Below are 20785 nucleotides of genomic sequence, written 5' to 3'. Positions count from 1 at the left end.
TCGAGTAAACCCCTTTAGCACACTTCAAATAAAAAAAACTTGTACAATGCAAATGCAAGTGAAACACTTCAAGAGAAATACTGATCATTTTTGTGTAAAATGACTTCAGCCTGTGATAGCTATTTGTTCTGATGAAGTGTTTCATCTGCTTAAGCCTTAAATCAGCTGTTTTTTTATCTTTTTTTAATGTGCAGCATTGTTTCAGCCATGGGCAAATAGGTAAGTAAAAAAAATCATTAAAACATTAGTGCATGGTATAGCAATTTATGTAGTTGACAGTTATACCCACAACAGCTGCCCCTCTATTATGTACTGTTTCCACTCAACAAAGCCAGAGCATCATTAAACGAGTCCCTTAATAACGTGTTTAACTTCCACCTAGTTGTAGTTACAGCGAGGACTAGCAGGTAGGACCTACAACTATTTGTCATAAGCATGGAGACTTTATCATCGTTCCCGTATGAAAGGATCATTATTCAGGTGATTGTGCAATGATAACAGGACTTAGAACTCTGTGGATCATACCTTGTGACATTTTTTTCTGCTCTTTATTGGAGGGCATGCTTTGAGGCAGGATTTCTTTTTTTCTGCTCTCCGATATTCACATTTGAAAACAGAAGCAAGTCTGAGCACTTTTTAGTTTTTAGAATTACTCTATTGCTGGTATACCCTGTGTTCCAAACTTAAAGCGCAAGGATGTGCGTGAGATTTGCCCACTCATGACAATGCTTCTTTTCCTTTTTTCAGGTGTATGGAGGGGCTTGTTTTCTGTTATTCCACTGGCTTGTATCATTTTGAAGTGATTAATTATTTTGAAATAAGAGCACTGTACTGTACTTTTCCCAATTTCAGGAGATTCTGGATTATCTATAACAACTCAGCTAATTGCAGTCGCTACCATTTAGTTTGTATTGCACATAAGTAAGCAGCTTACTTCCTACACGTGTGTCTCTGTTGCTTTAATACCTCTCAACTGTCTGGATTTTCACCTCACATTTTTGGTCTGTTCCTCATAAAAATTTGAGATTGTCTGGATTTTTGTGTCAAATGAATGAGTACTGAATTCACTTAATGACAGGAGTTAGGGTGACATTCTTTCCTTCAGAAAACGTGTGGTAATATTTTATTTTTTTTTTTTTTTTTTTTGTAATATCTTGAGAACTATGATTAAGCTTTGGGTGTACTGCTGTGATCGTTGCTCTCAGTTTTTGCCTCATTTGTTGGTTAGTAATGCTCAGATAGAGATGACCATTTTCAGTGCATCAAATAGCATTATGTGTTACTTATTCACTTCAGGTGATACTCAAAAATTGTAGGCCATTTTGACAGCACCTTCTTGGTCTATCACTTCATGGAGTTAGGGAGCCTGGTATAGAGTTGCCTTTGACAGCCATAGTTTGTTGCAGTTCCAAAGCAGAATGTTAGTCTTGACATTTGCTTGGAAATCTTATGTTCTATTTTTTCTTATTCTGTGCAGTGTGCATTAAACCCAGTGTGCCTGTGTGAGGGGAAAAAGTAGAACAAAGTACAAGTACAAATAAAATGGGATGGGAGTAAACATGATCATACATACCATGTTTTGATGGTAGGATGGCACCACTGCCATCACTGTGAAAGTGGAGCTAAAACTATTGCTGCTAATGTTAACTCCATTTGACAGGACACCAAGTTTGATGTCAGCATGTTTGACACCAATGGGGTTTTAATCCCACTACTGTCATCCAGGGGTGAAATAATAGCAAGAAAGTGTATAAGACTTTATTTTAATAATGAATACACCGAATATGCCTTAGCCCCTGTCTCACCACTGTGTTTGTATGTCAAGATCTTCCAGTGCCCCTTTTCCCTCTGTAAATCCCTTTCACTTAAATTAATAATTTTTACTTACATGCACAATTCCCAGGGATGGCTGGCAAAAGCCCTCAATACCACACAGCTTTCTTCCTGTCACAATAGCACTGCCTTCACCCATGAATAGCCAGGGATGTTCAGTTATTTGCTGCTGTTAAATTAAACCAAATATAAAATACATAAATTAGTTTTGTACTGGAAATAGGTCTAGCAGTCTAATTGGATGTGTGTGCCACACAGTTTGTTAACCAGCAGTGCAAATAATGCTTACCATTTTCTCTGAAACATAACAGTGTGCAAATAAAAGAAGGCCAGCCAGAAAAGCTCAAAAGTTAATAAGTGAAGCTTACTTAAATAATAAAATCAGTCAAATCCAGAGTATATTATATATAGGTTGGCATGTACACAAATAAATAAAATGAAAGGCAGTGTAGCAATTGCCTCATGTACACAGACAACCCTCTACTACTACCACCTAAGAACACAATTTGTGAGAGATGCAATCATTAAGAACCTAAAGTCTATGCTCTCTCTTTCACTGAGAAGGTTGTTAATGCAAACACCACACCTCAAATACCACCCACACCTAAACAACACACACCCACATATGTGGAGGTTCTCTACAAAAATATACCCAAACAAAAGTGACCTCCGACGTAAAAGCAGAAGTGAACTCCACTGCCCACCGCACCACACACCACACAGTCCACACACCTGTGTCTCATAGCCACTAAGGCCTAAACGTAAACCCAACATATTAGTCATAGGAAACTCCATTGTGAGACACACAGATGTACCCCTCACCAGGCTGGATAAGGAGGAAGTCACAGTTAGTTGTTTGTCAGGTGCCAGAATCTGCCATATCACCCATGCACTCAAGTCTCTCAACAACAGGTACTGTTATGACACTGTCATAGTCCATGTTGTCATGAATGACTTGAGACATACCTCCCTGGATTATATGAACAGAGACATGATTGAACTTGCTGAATGTGTGTCCCTGGCAGGTATGTTCCTAGCCTTAAGCAGCATTCTACCGTTACCCAGAATGCAGCCTCAATACAAACAGTAAATGATTGACTTTAACAATTGGTTTAGTTTCTGGTGTCATTCTCAGGGGCTCAAGTACCTAATTTCCTGGGAAGACATGATCGACAGACCACAATGCTTTGCCAGAGATGGCCTGCATCTGTCTGCTTTGGGCTTCAGGCTTCTGGCAAAGGCTCTTGCCTCCCATAGTACCTTTTTTAGGCAATGCCATGAGGTCAAAACTACCAATATGAAAAGTTCATGAAAACACAAACTAAAGGTCATGCTGCTAACTGCTAGGAGTCTAAACATGAAACTACACTCATTGCAAGCATTTTTAACCCTGGAAGCTGCTGACATTTGTGCAGTCACAGAAACCTGGTTCAAAGCTGCGGAGAGCACCCCAGTCATACCCGGTTAGTCATCCTTTCATACATTCATACGCCAAACTATGGGCAGCAAAGCAGAAGGAGGTGGAGTTGCAGTATATATTAAAGACATATTGTACACACTTCCAGGCTGGTCAAACAGTAAGACCCCTATTCAAATCATAGCTAACTACAGGCCACCAACTTTGACTTAAGATGCTCATTCCACCTATCTGCACCTCTTCAAATCTATCAAGATTCAACCCTTTACCCTGATCCTCAGCGACTTTAACTATCCGACCATAGATTGGAGAAACTACTTATGCCAAAACACAAATGCTCAGAGATTCCTTGATTTCATCAATGCAAATGCCTTGGACCAGCTGGTTGACACCCCCACAACAGGTGATAATGTCTTTGACTTGGTATTGACCAACATGATTAACCACTGCAGCATTCTTACAGTGTCATTATGCCTGGAAAGATCTGACCACAAAGTTTTTGCTTTCAAAGTCACCTTCTCACCCCCCCCCCTCCACTAGGGTCAAACAAAAAAACTTCTCCAAAGCTGATTACATCCTTGTGATGAAAAGTATAAACAGATTCACAGCCCCCTCCCCTCCGTAAGAACTGGCACATATGTCCAAAACTACACCAAAGTACTATATGAGTATTTGAATAGCTACATGGAATCATGAATACCGGACAGGACAAAGTCATCCTCCTGAAGGAAAAGTAAACCTGTCAGGTGGACATCTGCAATAAATAAACTTTATAATAAAAGGAAAAAATTACTGTGCAGGACCAAGAAAGAGCAGATACATAACTGGAAGCAATCTCTCCTTAGCTTGAATAAGCAAATAAGAGCACTAGTGAAATCCTCCAAAGCAAACTTTGAGTCCAAACTGGCCACATCTACTAAAGACAATCATAAGGCCTTCTTCACATATGTCTGCAATCTCAAAGGAAGCACTCAGATCTGCTCAGAACTGGTGGTCAAGGACACCACATACACAAATGCCATAGATATAGCCAACCTGCTACCAGACAGGTTCAGTGAAAGCTTCACACTTCTGTCCCACCATAAGTAAATCAGGACTTCCCCAGCACCAGCCACCCTCTCCTTATCTCCAGGGAGTAAGTCATCACTGCCCTCTCAAAGGCAAAAAAATATGCCCTCCATGGGACTTGATAACATCCCAGGCTGCATCCTACATGAACTCAGGCAGGAACTTGCATCACCATTAGGCACCCTATTCAACCAAAGCTGAGTACCAGCTTCATCCCAACCTCAGTAGAGGATAGCCCCTTTCATCCCTTTTGACCAAGGTGGTGTGTCCACTGCTCCAGGAAATTATAGACTCATTAGCCTAAGTAGCCTGATCTGCAAGGCCATGGAACAGATTATCATGGACCTCATTAACAAGGACATTGGTGACCTCTAAACACTCAATCCCACACAGTTTGGTTTTGTCAAGGGGAGGTCATGCCTACTAGATTTGGTCAACTTCTTTGAGACAGTCAGCAAAGCCATGGACGAGGGGAAGATGGTGCACACCACCTACCTTGACCTGCTCAAAGCCTTTGCCACTGTTCCCCACTCAAGTATAATAGATAAACTCTCTCAGCTGTATGTTACCAGATGGGTAGCACACTGGCTCACTGATACAACCCACCTAGTCAAAATAGGGGAAGCCACCTCAAGCAGTAGATCTGTAATGAGAGGTGTACCCCAGGGATCAGTTTTGGGGCCTCTGTTGTTTGGGATATGCTTTTCTGAAGTGCTGGCCAAAACCAGTGGGTATGGCTGACCAAGTTTGCAGATGACTGCAAGTTGTGCACTGTCATCAATTCCCCTAGTGATGTAGACATCCTCCAGGAGGGTCTCACCCAAACAAATGACTGGTGCTAGAAACATGGCCTAAAACTGAATGTCAAAAATGCTTTATCATCACCTTTGGGGAGAGTGACGTCCCTGCAAATTATCACATTAATAACAAGGTCCTAAGCACACAATCGGTTGTGAGGGACTTGAGCACCCAGGTTGATAGCAAACTGACATTTGACTACCATATTGTCTCCATTGTACGAAAAGTTTTCTATGTGGCCCACCTCATTAGTAAGGGTATCTTATCCATGGACAAGGAGGTTATAATGTTCCTGTATTCTTAAACAAATTAAAAAAGCACAGTGGTCCAACTGGTCCCGAAACTTGAACAGCTTTAATAGCCAATGAAACGAACACACATATGTGTTGTGTGTTTGTTCATTGGCTATTAAAGCTGTTTGAGTTTTTGGACCAGTTGGACCACTGTACTTTTTTAATTTGTTTACTAGTTAACTTTTGGCACTTTCCATTTTTTGTTTCTTGTATTCTTCCCTTATAAGACTCATTATTGGGTACAATGCCCCTTTCAGCATGTACCTCACAAAGCAAATGTAGCAGTTGGAGAGACCGCAGAGGTTCCTCACTATAAAAATCCAGGGCCTCAAACATCTACCCTACGCAGATAGGCTAAAAGCCCTATCCGTCTACTTAGTCTTTATACAGACTCCTCACAGGTGACCTCTGTCTGGCCTAAAAAGCAATGTCAGACCTCTCCTTGATGGGACTGATGCATATCTGCAAGTCAAGCTCCACTCGAGTAACCTGCTCACATAACCTCAACCTAGTCTGTGACATCAATATGACGTTGGCGGGACAGATTTGTGTCCCAGAGACTCTGTCTTTTGTGGAATAGACTCCCTCTCCAAGTCAAGCTGAGTACTTCATTAACCCTTTTTTAAGTGCAATCTGGATAACAGGATGGGGAACAGAAAATACACTCCTGGGAGTCCACCTGTGTCCCTGCTAGACAGGGGCATTGGGTGCTGACTTGTCAGAACATGGGCTAAATTCTTGGCTAGGCTTGTACGGGCCTCAGGATCAATAGCCTAGTAACTTCCTCTGATACTATGATCACTTACTTAATGCAATCTTTGGTGCTTGAATAACCATAAATTCAAACACATTGGATGACACAAGGTAAAATCAGCACAGCTGAAAAGTATGCTTAGGGAAGAAACACTAACAACTAAAAAAAAAATAGATTACATAATATTACAGTAGGAGAGAACATTATTGAAGCAAATACTGACTACTTCAGTCTAAATATGAAACAGAATGAAAAACTAAAGCACTCAACATTTCTTTAACATGTTTTTCCTGCTTTTGTTCCACACAGTATGCCTTATTTCCTTTGTGTAAATGTCTTTAGTAGCTAAAACTATCAAACATTTGTACATGAAAGTAGAAAAGGAAAATGGATCAGTTATGGCAACAACAGGTGCAACTCCATCCCTCCATCCTGTGTATAGATTCCATAACAATGTCTGCAGATGACACCCCAGCAGCAAGCCCTTGCGATCGCACATTTTTAAAAGGCATACGTGGAGCATTGTTCTTACTATACAGTCTTTTCAGCTAACATTTTAAAGCTGGAAACATGGCTTGTATATTTAAAGTGCATGAGAAACACATTATATTTATTTTAATTTTTTAATTATTTAACATTTGTTTACCGGGATGGTCTGACTAGGCGAGACCCTGTTTTCAGTTGAGGCCAGGAGAGAAAAGCTCCAAAGACAGTTCATAATATTTAGAAATACAACATTTAGAAACAGATACATTTTGAAATACAAAAAATATTGAGAAATTCAGAATACAAAATATTTAGGAATACTAGTTAAACACATCATCATCAATAAAGGTTACCACACATGATAAAAGTACATTCTGTTACAATGATTAACGAGATAGTCAATCAAGTTGGATTTAGTTAAAGTCGAATAAGACTGCTGACAATAATTTGAACTATATGGCAAATTATGAACAAGAGCATCAGCTGGGGAAGTGGCAAGAGACTATGGAATGTACAAAATATGACTATAGTGAAGTATGTAGAGAGTGGAGAGTACAATAAAAACAGGGGATGGGGAGAAAGTAGAGGATGAGGGGGAGGATAGGAGGGGGCAAATGTTAAAAAGATGTGGAGGGGGATAGGAGGAAAGTAAAAGTAAGCAAAATTACATATCATAGGCGTGGTGTGGAAGGGCAGTAAGTGGCAAAACTGATAAACTGGGGAAAGGGTTTAGCCAGGAGAGATACATGAACAAAGCCAACTGTTACTGAGAAAGAACCTTAGTCGATTTTTGAATTGATTTTGGTTGGCAGTAGTGATGATGGGCTGAGGGATAGAATTTCATAATTTGGAAACGTAGTTAGAGTAGAAAGAGTCTATGGCTTTATTTTTGGATTTAGAGACCTGTAATAAAAAAGTGAGTGCTTTTGTTGTGCATATCTTTAATTACATACGTCCTATATGATGAGGTGCGTGTAATAAAATGTAAGATGAATGCACACAATAATTGTTTTGTTTTAATAATAATAAAAAACATTTCTCCTGATTTGGGATTATACAAACTTTTTACAGTTTATTTTTAATGTAATATAATGGATGCGTTCATAGTTAAAGAGGTGCAATTGTTGTCAATATGCTAACATTTCCACTGTTGCAATATACTTCCTCAATGAAGTTGTTGGTTTGGTAAAGGAGCATCATTGGATGCCCACTTAAACAGCAGTGTAAGTAGTGTACTTGCAAGAGCACTATACCTTGTTGGAAGTTGTCTCAGTTATCACATACGAAGAGTACATGCTAGATATTTCAAGCAGGATGTCTTGTTAATGTTGCACTTTTACTTAAGAAATGTTATTTTTTTCACTTCTACAATTCACAAGCAATATCTTCCATTTTACATGTGTGCTCAAGACTTACAGTGCAATGTGCAATAGTGAGACTGATGTTTTTTATTTTTGTCTGCTACTTTGTATATTAGCACAGCTCTTCACTATGACCAGTTGAAACAATGTTTCTCTTTGAGCAGCTTTGTTACACTAACATTCATATTGCTACTGTCACTACAGTTATGTCTTATTCAGAAATAAAAAAATAGCAGATTCTCTTGTTATCTTTTAAGAGTTAAGCTTCTGCAGTTTGAAGTGTGTGTATTCTGGTGAAATGTGTGTTCATGTTTTCATGTTTGTGTCTGTGGAGTATATTTCCTGCCAGAAAATATCCAGTGTGTGTGTGTGTGTGTGTGTGTGTGTGTGTGTGTGTGTGTGTGTGTGTGTGTGTGTGTGTGTGTGTGTATATATATATATATATATATATATATATATATATATATATATATATATATATAAAGAAAGAAGGATGTATTCTATGCCAGACATAGGTCACATCTTAGGAGTCTGTAGGATACAGAGTATAATGACAGGGGTTTAAGTCGATCCATGTAGGAACTGTTGTTCAGGCCTTGTACTCTTTGAATAAGGTGTCTTTGTGAGAGTTCCAGTTGTTGCATGTGTCTGAACAGATACATACCAAAGGGGGAATTATGTGCAAATATTGGCCCAATGAAGGCTGAGTTAAGAGAGTCAATGACATCCCTAGATCTAGACATTATCACTTTGTTTATGATCTGTGTAGTACAGAAGGACTTTCATACAACAGACACATGTTGGTCAGAAGTTAGGTCAAAGGAAAAATCTGTGGTATCACTCGAAGTCTCAGCAAACCCAGTATGCAAAGTATACTGGGTCACAAACTAACCAAGCAGAAACGCTGCAGTGCGGAGGGTGGCTCACTCCTTGAAATATGTTATGCACCTAGTTCACTAATAAACCAAGCAGAAACTTTATTTTCATTATTGTTAACTAGGACCACTTGTTTGTGCATTTCAATAAAGGATTTTCCATTCTTAACTCAAATGTGAACTTTTATTTTATTATTTTGTAGTATGTATTTTAAAGTTCAACTTTTATTAGTGAATTAAGTGCATAGCATTTTTCAAGGAGTCAATTTCACACCCTCCACACTGCGAAGTTTCTGCTTGGTTTATTCAAAAGTTGCCACTGTCCACATAAGTTCCCAAATTCTGAAAACTAGTTGAAGTCTTAGGGGCATATTGTCAGTGTAGTAGTTCCCAGGGGTAGTTGACTTCCCGAAAAATACATATATGCATTTTTTGGTATGTTGTTTCAGACCATGATTTTGACACGTTATTTATTTGAGACAAACCACCCTGCATGATGGCCAAGTCAGTTGAGGATTCACTGACTGCTCCTAGCTCTTAGTCATCTGCAAACGTAGTCGTCATCACCCAATTTTATCATTACTGTTACTATCATTATTATTATTATTCAAATGTTGTTTTTTATGAGCGAGAGCTCTGCGCGATACCGTATTATTTTGTTATGGAGGGAGGATTGAGCATGAGTTGTGAATTATAAAGCCATGTTTCAGTGTCTATTTCAGCTTCTGAGTAATTTTTTTGAGATGTGCAAAGTTATCTGATACACGTATGAGTGTGGAGTCATCAGCGTATGTGTTAGGGATGCCTGTCGTGTGGATCAGTGGAGGGTGCTGCTGTGTTAAAGAGGAGGAGACCTTGCGGTACACTCACTTGTTGAATTTGTCTCGGCCAGCTGGAATTCAGGTAAGTGGTCTTTCGGGTAATGAAGATAGAGTCAATTAAACATATCCATTCTGTAGGCAATAAAGTTGGCCTAGGCAATGAGACATAAACCTTTAGCATATGAACTATCGAAAACTTTCTTGTTAAGGTTTTAAAATATATGAGCCTAATACATGAATGAGCCTTAAAGGGCTGTAACTGAGTTGATACCTGATAAAACTGGTGTACCACTCCTGAGCTGATAACTTCCCGATGGGAGAGGCATACAGGTAAGCTTGCACAAGGCTTGCACTGAGCACACTTATGAAATAACCTGACAATTAAGAGCAGCAGTGTCTCTATAGATAGGCAAAATACTGTACCTAACAAATGAAGTCTACACCATGTCAAGCGTGCTATAGGCAATGACTCTTCCCTGTAATCCAAAGGTGTCTGTGTAGTACCCTAACATGTGCACAGACATACTATTTTGTTGTCATTTTTAAAATTCATGTCTGTAAAGACTGCTTTATCTTTTGAGTTTTAGTCTGTCCATCTTTGCCTATGATTCCATGAGCAAATCCATAACACTAAGAGTAATAAACTTATTTTCTTTAGAAAATAATTCTGGATCAGTGTCTTTCACTAAGTAGATTCTAAAGGAAATCTTTTTCCTGAACATTTGTTGTCCCTCCTTGCTTTGAACTTTCAAGCATTTGCCTCTGATTTATGATGCATGAGGTTTCCAAGCACTCTTAATGGTGTAACAACAAGGTATTTTAAAGATTGAGACACAGGGTATGAATCAGAAAAGGATACACAGAGCTATGAATCAGAAGAAGATAAATAGAGTGGGAAAAGGGCAGAAAACAGGACAGACAGACAAGATAAAGGGAAGGCTATGCAGACTAATGCCAGGATTTCAGACAAGAAAATGATGTAGGAATAATCACAAATCCTAAAGAACGATAAGTAAAAAAACACTGGGACAGCAACCCTCCAAAATAAAACTTTAATTACACATTCTGTCACCTCGGCTAGAACAGCCTTCAAGGATAAAATGTTGTAGCTTCAGACAATAACACAAGAGAGGAAGAAGATTAGTGACAGCAACAGAAACATGGAAATATGACAGAAACAGGAATACAGAGACTCCAGGGTATCTGCTGTTCGGACAGGATGGAAAGAGAAAGACATGAGGAGTGGAAATGGGGTAAATTAGGCAGATCATAAACTGAGAGGTACTACAGGACAGAAGGGCAAAGTAAAGAAGGATGTAACAGCAAAAAACAGCAGAAGTTAGAGGCCTACCAGTCAGACTAGAAGAAAAAAGGGTGAAATCTGATTATTGTGAGTGATAAGTTGACAACAATGTATTGAAAGGGCAGCTGATGAATGGGTAAAGGCAGGAGAAGGTCTTGGAGCAGCAAAAAGAAAGTTGTTGTGATAGGATGCTTTAACATTACTAAAGCAAATTAATTATTCCTGCATCAAAATCAATGACAGATGATGAATATTGGTGGTAGCCTCGTGGCTTAGTATTGAAGAACTTTGTCTTACAGCTGTACAGTTTAATCCTGAATTTTGGTCCCCATCTTTACATAGTCTTCATGTTCTCCCCCAGTAACAGCATACATTTTTTCTGGGTTCTCCAGTTTTGTCTGATTTCCCAAAAACACACATGTTAAATGATTACATTAAACTATCTGTATGTGTTGCATTTACCCTTTTTTAACAAGAAACATCTTTATTAAATGATCACATATGACATAGGCAATCATACATTTATATAAATGAAAACAATTGATATTGACAAAATTGTAATTGCTAACATTAGACATCACTTATAATCTATCCAGTCCTTGTCAGTCAAGCATTACATAACTCATTAAAACCCTGCTTTCTTTTAAACCTTGTTCCTCCTCTGCATGTATTGATTCCACAATTCCCATTTTTTCCTATGTAATTTGATCTGACCCTTTTCTAAAGATCCCATTTCCAGTTATTTTATTTCTGTTACTATATACACTACTTCTAGTAATGTTGGTTTAGACTTTGATATCAATTCTCTGGTAATTGTTTTCTGGGCAGCCACCATAATTAGACTCACAAAGGCCTTTACTATGTCTACTTAATTCTGATTCTGTATCACAACTCAAAAATTAATTTCCTTAGCACCAATTTGCTCAGCCAGTATCTCTGAAAGAACAGCCTGCAGAGAATCTTTAAAGTCTGCCAACTCATTACACTCCCAGAAAATATGTCCCTAGTTACCTGTTTCTTCCCCATCACACCTCCAACATTTGCTGTCTACCTAAGGAAAACTTCTTTGGAGTCTACTTGGAGTATAAAATATAGCTATGTAAACACATCCAAATAAAGACGCTAAATGTTTTAGACATATATCCCACCATTGTTCCTTTGTAAATTGCTTATCCAGTCTCTCTTCCAAATACTTTCTAACCTCCTCTGATTGATTCTTATAGTTATTATGTAATATTTTGTATGCTGCACTTACTCCTTTTTTAACAGCAGCTTCTGTTCTAGATTATACTACAAACTCTACCAGTGCTGGTCTTTCACTTAGGACACCCCATTTCTTTCTCTTTGCCTATACTCCGATATCAGTCCTTGATAGGGAAGACAATCTCTATCCTGCAATCCAAATAAATTCTTGGCCTCTTCCCATTCTATTACCATTCCCTCTCTAATCATTTGCTCCCAATACCTTGGTTCTTTTGCCAGTTTTCTCCAATAAATTCCAGCTCCCTCTTGCCTGTTTTATCCCTAATTGAAGTCACCCCTATCATCAGAATCTCCTTTCTCCATTCCTGTGCTGGCTTAGTTCTTAGAATAATTTCTGTTACTTTATGGATATAATATTCTGCATGGTTATTGTTATTCTCCTTAAGGATCTGTATCCAAAATCCCAGTCTCTCCTTGTTTCTTGAGCTTCCCCCTGTTTCATCATCATCATCATCCCTTTCCACTTTAAATTATAGGTTTCTGCTTGTACTATGTATAGGAGCTTCAACTGTGTAGTTCTGAAATATCCCTTCAAATAGGGTAATCCCAAACTGCATTGTTCATAGGATCATAGGATCACTGGAGGTTACTAGGCTAATGGCATGGGGACCCTTACAAGCCTAGTCAAGAGTTTATCCCCAAAAAGAATCCTCAGTCAGCACCTGTCACCCCTGTCAATGAAGGACACAGGTGGAACCCCTGGGACAAATATCTGGTTTCCCATCCACTCATCAAGGTTGCACTTAAAGAGGGTCAGTGAGGTACTCCATTTGATGTGTATGGGAAGTCTATTCTAGAGACAGGGCAGCCTCTGGGAGACAAATCTGTCTCTCCAGCAGATTTTGTTGATGTTGCATATTATATTCAGGCCTTTTGAGTGGGTAATTCATGAGGTGTTAGACTTATGGATATGGAGCATCTGTAGTAGAGCTAGGCGAGATACAGATCACCTCTGAGCAATCTGTATGATACCTAGTAGAGTGATAGCGATTTAAGCCTGTCTGCAGAGGAGAGTTATTGGAGGCCATGGATTTTCTTTGTGAGGTATTTCTGTGGCCTTTCCAGTTGGTGCAGATGTTTGGAGAGGTACATGCCAAATGGAACATTATACTCAATTATTGTTCTAATGAGGGAGTAGTATAGAGAGGTAATAACCTCCTTTTTTCTGGATGCAATCTCTTTATTTATGAGATGAACCAAGTAACAGGCTTTTCTGACCACTGCCACTACATGATGGTAGAATGTGAGATTATCGACCCAAGTACCCAGGTCTCTCAACACAGGTTGTGTGCTTAGGGGTTGCCATTGATGTGGTAATCAGTAGGGGCTGAGTTTTTGACTAATGGTATGATGATACATTTTTTTGCATTTAGCTTGAGGCCATGACTTTGGCACCAGTCATTAGTTGCTGTGAGACCCTCTTACATTATGTTAACATAATTTGGGTAGTCAAAGACATCACCCAACTTACAGTCATCCACAAACATGGTCAGCCACAGGCCTTTTGTCTTTGCCTGGAACCTCTCAGAAGTAGATGCCAAACACTAGGGGTCCCAGGAGAGATCCCTGGGGACCTCCACTAGTGACAGGTCTGCTCTCAGAGGTGGAGGCACCTATTTTGACCTTGATGGGCCTGTCAGTGAGCCAGTTGGTCACCCACCTAATGAGACAGGGATTTACACCAAGTTGTGTTAGCTTTTCGATGATGCCCAAGTATGGGATTGTGTCCATGGCCTTGGCCAAGTCAAGGTAAGCTGTATGTACCGACTTTCTCTCATCCAGGACCTTGGTGACAGTCTCAAAAAAGTCAACCAGGTTCAACAGACAAGATCTGCCCTCGATGAATCCAAAGTGGGTGGGGTTAAGTGCTTGGAGATCGCCTATGTCCTTGTTTATGCGATCCATAATAATACGCTCCATGGCTTTACAGATCAGACTTGTCAAGCTAGTATGGCGATAGTTTCCAAGGTGAGTAGTGGCACCACCTTTGTGCAACAAGATGACAGTGAGAGTTCTCCACTTTGCTGGAATGAAGCCTGTACTTAGGCTGTGGTTGAATAGGGTTCTCAATGGCGAAATCAGTTCTTGCTGGAGATAGTGTAGAATACAGTCTGGGATACTATCAGGTCCCATGGAAGCTGTGTTCTTTGCCTTGGATAGGGCTTTAACGGGTCTATATTGCAACATCGAATGCTTAAAACAGCGAACGATGTTACATCGACACATTTTCAGTGAAAGCTGAAAATGTCGAATCCACAGAACAGCGATTTCTTTCCAAGGGAAGGAAATCGCTGTTCCAACCCATGCAAAAAAAAGCATTACGCACTTCCAAACACATACACACATACCCAATCCTAATTATACCCCTCCAAAAAACAGTAAACAACTAAATAACATATGCACATAACCCAAACATACATTTAACGAAAAATAAAACAGTAAACATTTTAAACCATATGCACTTACCTTAACCTGCACCCTAACCCTAAGGTCAGTAACTCTTGCACATTTACATAAACAGCTCCAAACACATACACACTTACCTTAACCCTAATTCTACACCTGCAAAACAAAAGTAAACAACTGAGAACACATACACGTGTAACTCAACCATACATTTAACACAAAATATAAAACACTAAACACTTCCATACATATGCATTTACCTTAACCCGCACCCTAACCCTAAGGTCAGTAACTGTTGCACAATCATGCTCGGGAGCTATACCAGACAAGGGACCACACTACACGGCAAAACAATGAATCAGTCAAGTGACTTCTTTCCCAGGGAAAGAATTCTCTAAACAGTCGCTTCGCTGTTTTGACTGTTCACTCTACATGTGTCAACGAAAACACATTCGACATAATGCATTTTCGTTGTACTCATAGGAACCCATTAACACTTGATCTATGGAGGTGTGAGATGTGGGACAAGTATCAGGGATGTTGAAAGGGCCATTGGGGGGACAGGGGGTGAAATTTGCACTGAACCTATCTGCTAGCAGGTTGGCTAAGTCAACAGGATCAGTGTAAGTGATACTGTTAAGTACTAATTCGAACAAACCTGGGCTTTGCCATGGAGGTTCCTCATGTAACTGAAGAAGGCTTTGTGGCTTCCCTTTGTTTCGGAGCCTAGTTTCAATTCATAATTGGCTTTGGAGGTTTTCACTAGTGATCTAATTTGCTTGTTGAGGCTAAGGAGGGAGTTTTTCCAATTTGGAACTTGTTCCTTTTTACCCTTGGACAACAGTTTCTTCCTTTTGTTGTAAAGTCTGTTGATAGAGGATGTCCACCAAACAGGTTTTTGTTTCCTTGAGGAACAGGTTTTAGCTCTGTTGTGTATGATCTGTCCATGCAGTTGTACAGGTGCTTATTGCTTATATACTGCATCGGCGTACTGTTCAGCACAGTTGTCTGCATCCTGTGAGGGGGGCAGTAGAGTGAAGCTATTGATACCCTCCCTTTGGAGGTTTTAGTCAGTTTCTGAGAACTTCTTTAGCTTGATTATGGCTGCGGGGGGAGGGGGGACTTCCAATGAGACAGACCGATGATCTGATCTCACCAGGGAAGAACATATTATGTGAGAGGTGCAGCTGTTGCCCATGTTGGTGAGAATCAAGTCCAGAATGCTATCTCCCATTTGGGGGATGAGACAAGCTGGTCTAGTACATTAGAACTGATGATGTCATGGAAACATTGCATGAGTGCATTAGTGCAGGAATAGTTCACACAGTCTATGGTGGGGTAGTTGAAGTCACCAAGGATCAGGGTGTTAGGGGGTACCTTGATGGTGTCAAGTAGATCCAGGTAAAAGGAGTAAGTATCTTAAATCATGGGGGTCTATAGCTGGCTATAAATTGGATGGGTGTTTTGCCAACTGTCAGTTGCACCTGGAGTAGTTCCAGTGCATCACGCTGGCAAACCAGTCTGGTGGTGAGCCTGTCCTTAATGAAGATAGAGACTCCAGCACCCTTAGTCTTGCCGACCTCAGTTTGGGGTCAGAATTTGTGGAATGAGGTATAGTCTGGTAAGGCACGGGTGCTCTCTGCAGCCCTGAGCCAAGTTTCTGTGACTGCACAGACACTGCCATCTTCCAGTGCAAGGAAAGCCTCCAGTGACTGCATTTTCAGGTTAAGGCTCTTAGCATTAAGCAGCATGACCTTCAATTTGCTTTTTGACAGCTCTTTTATGTTGAAAGATTTGTCTTTGTGACATTGCATAAAAAAGGCACAATGGGGGAGGCAAGACCCTTAGCCAGGATCCGGAATCCCAGTGGTGACAGGTGGAGGTCATCTCTGGCAAAGCATCAAGGCCTGTCAACCATGTCATCCCAGGCAGACAGATACTGGATCCCCTTGGAGTGACACCAGAAACTAAGCCAATTGTTGAAGTCAATTATTTTTTTATTATTGGTGTTGTGGTATCATTCTTGGTAATGGTAAGATGCTGCTTAGGGCTAGGGTCATACCTGCCTGGAGCACGTACTCTGAGAGTTCAATCATGTCTCTCTTCATATAGTCCAGGGAGGTATGTCTCAAGTTATTCACACCAACATGGACAATGATAGCATCATACTTGTACTTGTTGTGGAGAGACTTAAGTGCATGCGTGATGTGGCAGATTCTGGCACCAGACAGACAACTGACTGTGACCTTTTGTCGAACCTAGTGAGGGGGACATTGGTGTGCCTCACAACTGAGTCACCAGTGACTAGTATGTTTGGTTTATTGTTTTGCCTTGTGGGCTGTGATGGTTTATTGTTTTGCCTTGTGGGTTGTGGCTGTGAAACTGGCTGTATCCTTTGATCCTGAGCCTCAGATAGCACTAGATTATGTCATTAATGAAAGTTCAACAAAAAAAAAAAAAAAAAAACAAGAAACTGTTACAGCTAATTGGCCAACTGATAATTTTGAATCCAAGAGGGACATGACATAGTATTTTAACAGTAATGGGGAGTATATTTAGAAAGCTCACATTTATTTTTCATCCCAGATACAGGTTTTAGATCTGGTCCCATCCAATGCCAGCATGTGACAATGGGTCATCTGCATGACTGATAATGATTAATTTAAAGAAAAAGATTACAATGGCGAAAGCTCTCCCTGCACGCTAACCTTCTACTCATTTATAGCCTAGAAAACTTTAGTGCCCAGCACACAGAACCTGCTATGAAAAATGTAACTAATTCCATACAGTGCAGTTACAACTGGTACATGTAGGACTTAAGTTTCCCAAAAAGAGTTTACTTTATTGCTCCTATTTTCAAATCTGTACTATGCATAGCTCTATTACAGGTATTATGTGTCATACAGATTGGTGTCCTGAGTGCAAAATTATTTTGTTGAGCCAATCTCATGATCTCACCATCTAGTCTTGTCCTCTATATTTTTCCACCACAAACCAAGCCACCAGCTATTTGGCATCTATCACCTGTTCATAATTGAAACCCTCCTTACCACTGATGAAATATCAGATACAAGAGAAGCAGTAAATATAAGCACAAGCTAGAGCTACACCTGTCCCAGCTGTACTAGGATATAATTAAATGCTTTTACACACTAAACATAGGGCATGGACATCTTCCCAGTCAAATACATCAAGAAAAGCTAAATAACTTCAGACCGGAAGTGCTTCACAGAGTGAGAAGGACACAGAAAATTGTCCTCAGTAACAACATAATAGCCACAGCCCTGAAGAGACAAAGGCTTCACTCCATAATGCTTAAAGTGTATCATAAACTAAGGCGAAGAATTATTATAGGCTGAGAAAAAAAGACATATGAAGTCTGTGATGAACAAAACTAAATACACTTCCATGCTCTCTGATTTTTAAGTTGCTTGCAGAAATACGATCCAGCATACAAAGCTATATTTAGAGGAGAAAAGCTCTCTTATATTATCAATCTTATTATCACTGATGCTCCCAACTTAAATGGAGTTCAGGTATAAGCAGGAATAAACCTCATAAGTCTGTTAGACCTAATGTTTGACAATCATCTTTAAAGAAAAGAAACACAAAGATTAAATGCTTTACTGCAGAACTGTGCAAAATGTTCCCTAGCATTATAACGTTAGATGTGTTAAATATATATCACTCAGTGTTAAGAGACAAACAACTACCTAATTCTTGAAAATCAGTTATACATATGGTGATCTTAAATCCAGGAGCAGATTAGGCTCTTTCTTTATCATATTTTCCAATTAACTTGTTCAACAATGATAAAAACAATGGGCATCAGCTTTAAATGTACAATAGAAGTGATGGAGACTAATGCACAGTCATTAAAGTGAGACTCTTCTGATATGTATTTAAAATCAAGACTGCAATATCTTGTATCTTGGGGATTTCTCTGTACTCCAAGCTAGGGAAATCTCAGTATAAATGTATATAAATAATGGTGAAATGGAGGTGTAGTCTCCAACATGGGGACTGCAGAAGAGGGATGCCTGCAACACTGCTTTTTTTCAGGTTTGAATTTCTATTGATTCTTAAGTCATGTAATGCAACAAATGTACTTATATTTATAACCTGCAGATTAACACATTTAATCTGCCTTATTCCACACTGACCAAAATAGTTCTATTCATCATAGTCAAAGCAAACACAGCAATTAACAAGCAATGTTTCTAATCATGCAAGCATCCATAAAGAGTATCCTTACTTATACTGTAGACTCCTACAACAATTGCATATTCTACAGCAATTCCGAAATCATTAGGTGGGGGAACTATTTTACATCAAAAATGTGTAACACAAATATATACTAATAAAACAAATACAAAAGAATTTAAAATGCAGCCAATTATCTTGGTGCAATGAAGACCTCCTAGGGTGGGCATAAAAGGGGACTAGAGGACCTTCAAGGAATGGGAAAGCCTGATCCAACACACCTGGGTTGTGCATTATTTTCTTACAGCACCCACCCTGTCAGGCATTATAGGAAGCTAAATAAGTAACTCCTCATTCTCCTCCGGAATGCCTTAAAATGGAACTCTTTGTTATGCAGGTTTGAGAAGACCATTAAAAACCAGACTACATTAGTAGAACCATGCTAGGTCAAATGAGCATGACAGCTTAGAATTTCTAAATTTCCAACCATACACAAAACTCATTTGTAATACAGCCACTCCTTTATTAGTTAAGTTCCAACTACAAAACATACAAAACACTTGATTCTGTTTTCACCACGTATATAACAAAAATCACCCTTAAAGAAGAAGCAGTAATAACTAACACATTATCTAAGTTTAGTTCAAATTCACTGCTTCACATTTTCTATTAAACCAATGCCACATTATATGCAACCTACAGGTTTATAGGTAAGTACTAGGCAATCTGTCTGCAGATCATTTCAAGTGTAACCAAAAACCCTATTTAGAACTTCGCACTAACCTCCTTGAGGGTAAGATAAGACAGATCAGGGTTAAATTTGGTGCTGTCCATCCAATTATATAGGTCTACCTTTAAGGTAGCAAGGGTGTCTGCCTGACATAGTGGAAGTTTGTTCTAGAGATGAGGGATACACTGGGATATGGATCTGTTATGCCAATGTATCTTATTTATCTGCCAATGAAGGTTTAGTCCTTTAATCAAGTATTTGAGATACCATTAGTTTCTGTGGAGGAAGAGGAGATCAGATAGGTTTTGGATGTTTCATTGCTTGAAAAGCTATATTAAGAACCTTTGAGTGCATTACATATAGACTGTTTTTATTCTGTCAAACAAGAATAGGTTAGTATGAAATGGCAAAATAAAGCATTGTATGAAAGATGCCAATATTACAGCTGTATAAATCATTAATACAGCCTTCAACAATCAAGTTTGCTCTGTATACACTAAATGTAGCATTATACAATAGCTCATTGACATAATATCTCACTGTACTGTGTCCTCAGAATACCAGATATTATCAAGATGTTAAATAGAACTCTACTTGTCACCCTACATCTCGATATGCACTTATTTATGCTGTTGCATCAGTCTATGGTTCATTACAATACAGCCCCTGTAATTAATTAGAATATATGCAGCTAAAGTATGTATATTTCCCTGACAAGCTATTTGAATTGTTTTTGTTAATCAATATTTCCCTGACAAGCTATTTGAATTGTTTTTGTTAATCAATTGGAGTCTCTCCAACCTAGATGCAGCATCTTCCTCACAAGAATGACCATCAGCTATTACTTACTCCTCAGTAATGATAACTACTCTATGATATCTTCTGTGATTAAATCACTAAGAACATTTGCCTCTTCTTTAGAACCACCAGTACTCCCCATCAAAAGCATTTCTTTCTTTTTATGTCTATTATTTTCTTCTTAGTACATCTAAAAACATGGATTGTCACAAACAGTTTTGACAATATACCTTTATTTCTTTCTCTTTCTGTGTTAACACTTCCACTTACCATCTTCGCTTCTAATCCTGTCATGATCTTCAGTATTTTTTCACTCTTCCCACCACAATGCAACATTGTTTTCTAACTTACATCTGTGCCTTTAATGCATTATATT

Source organism: Protopterus annectens, chromosome 2.part0, assembly GCF_019279795.1.
Source record: "Protopterus annectens isolate FY-2018-M chromosome 2.part0, PAN1.0, whole genome shotgun sequence".
NCBI lineage: Eukaryota > Metazoa > Chordata > Ceratodontiformes > Protopteridae > Protopterus > Protopterus annectens.
This window is presented reverse-complemented; position numbering follows the sequence as displayed.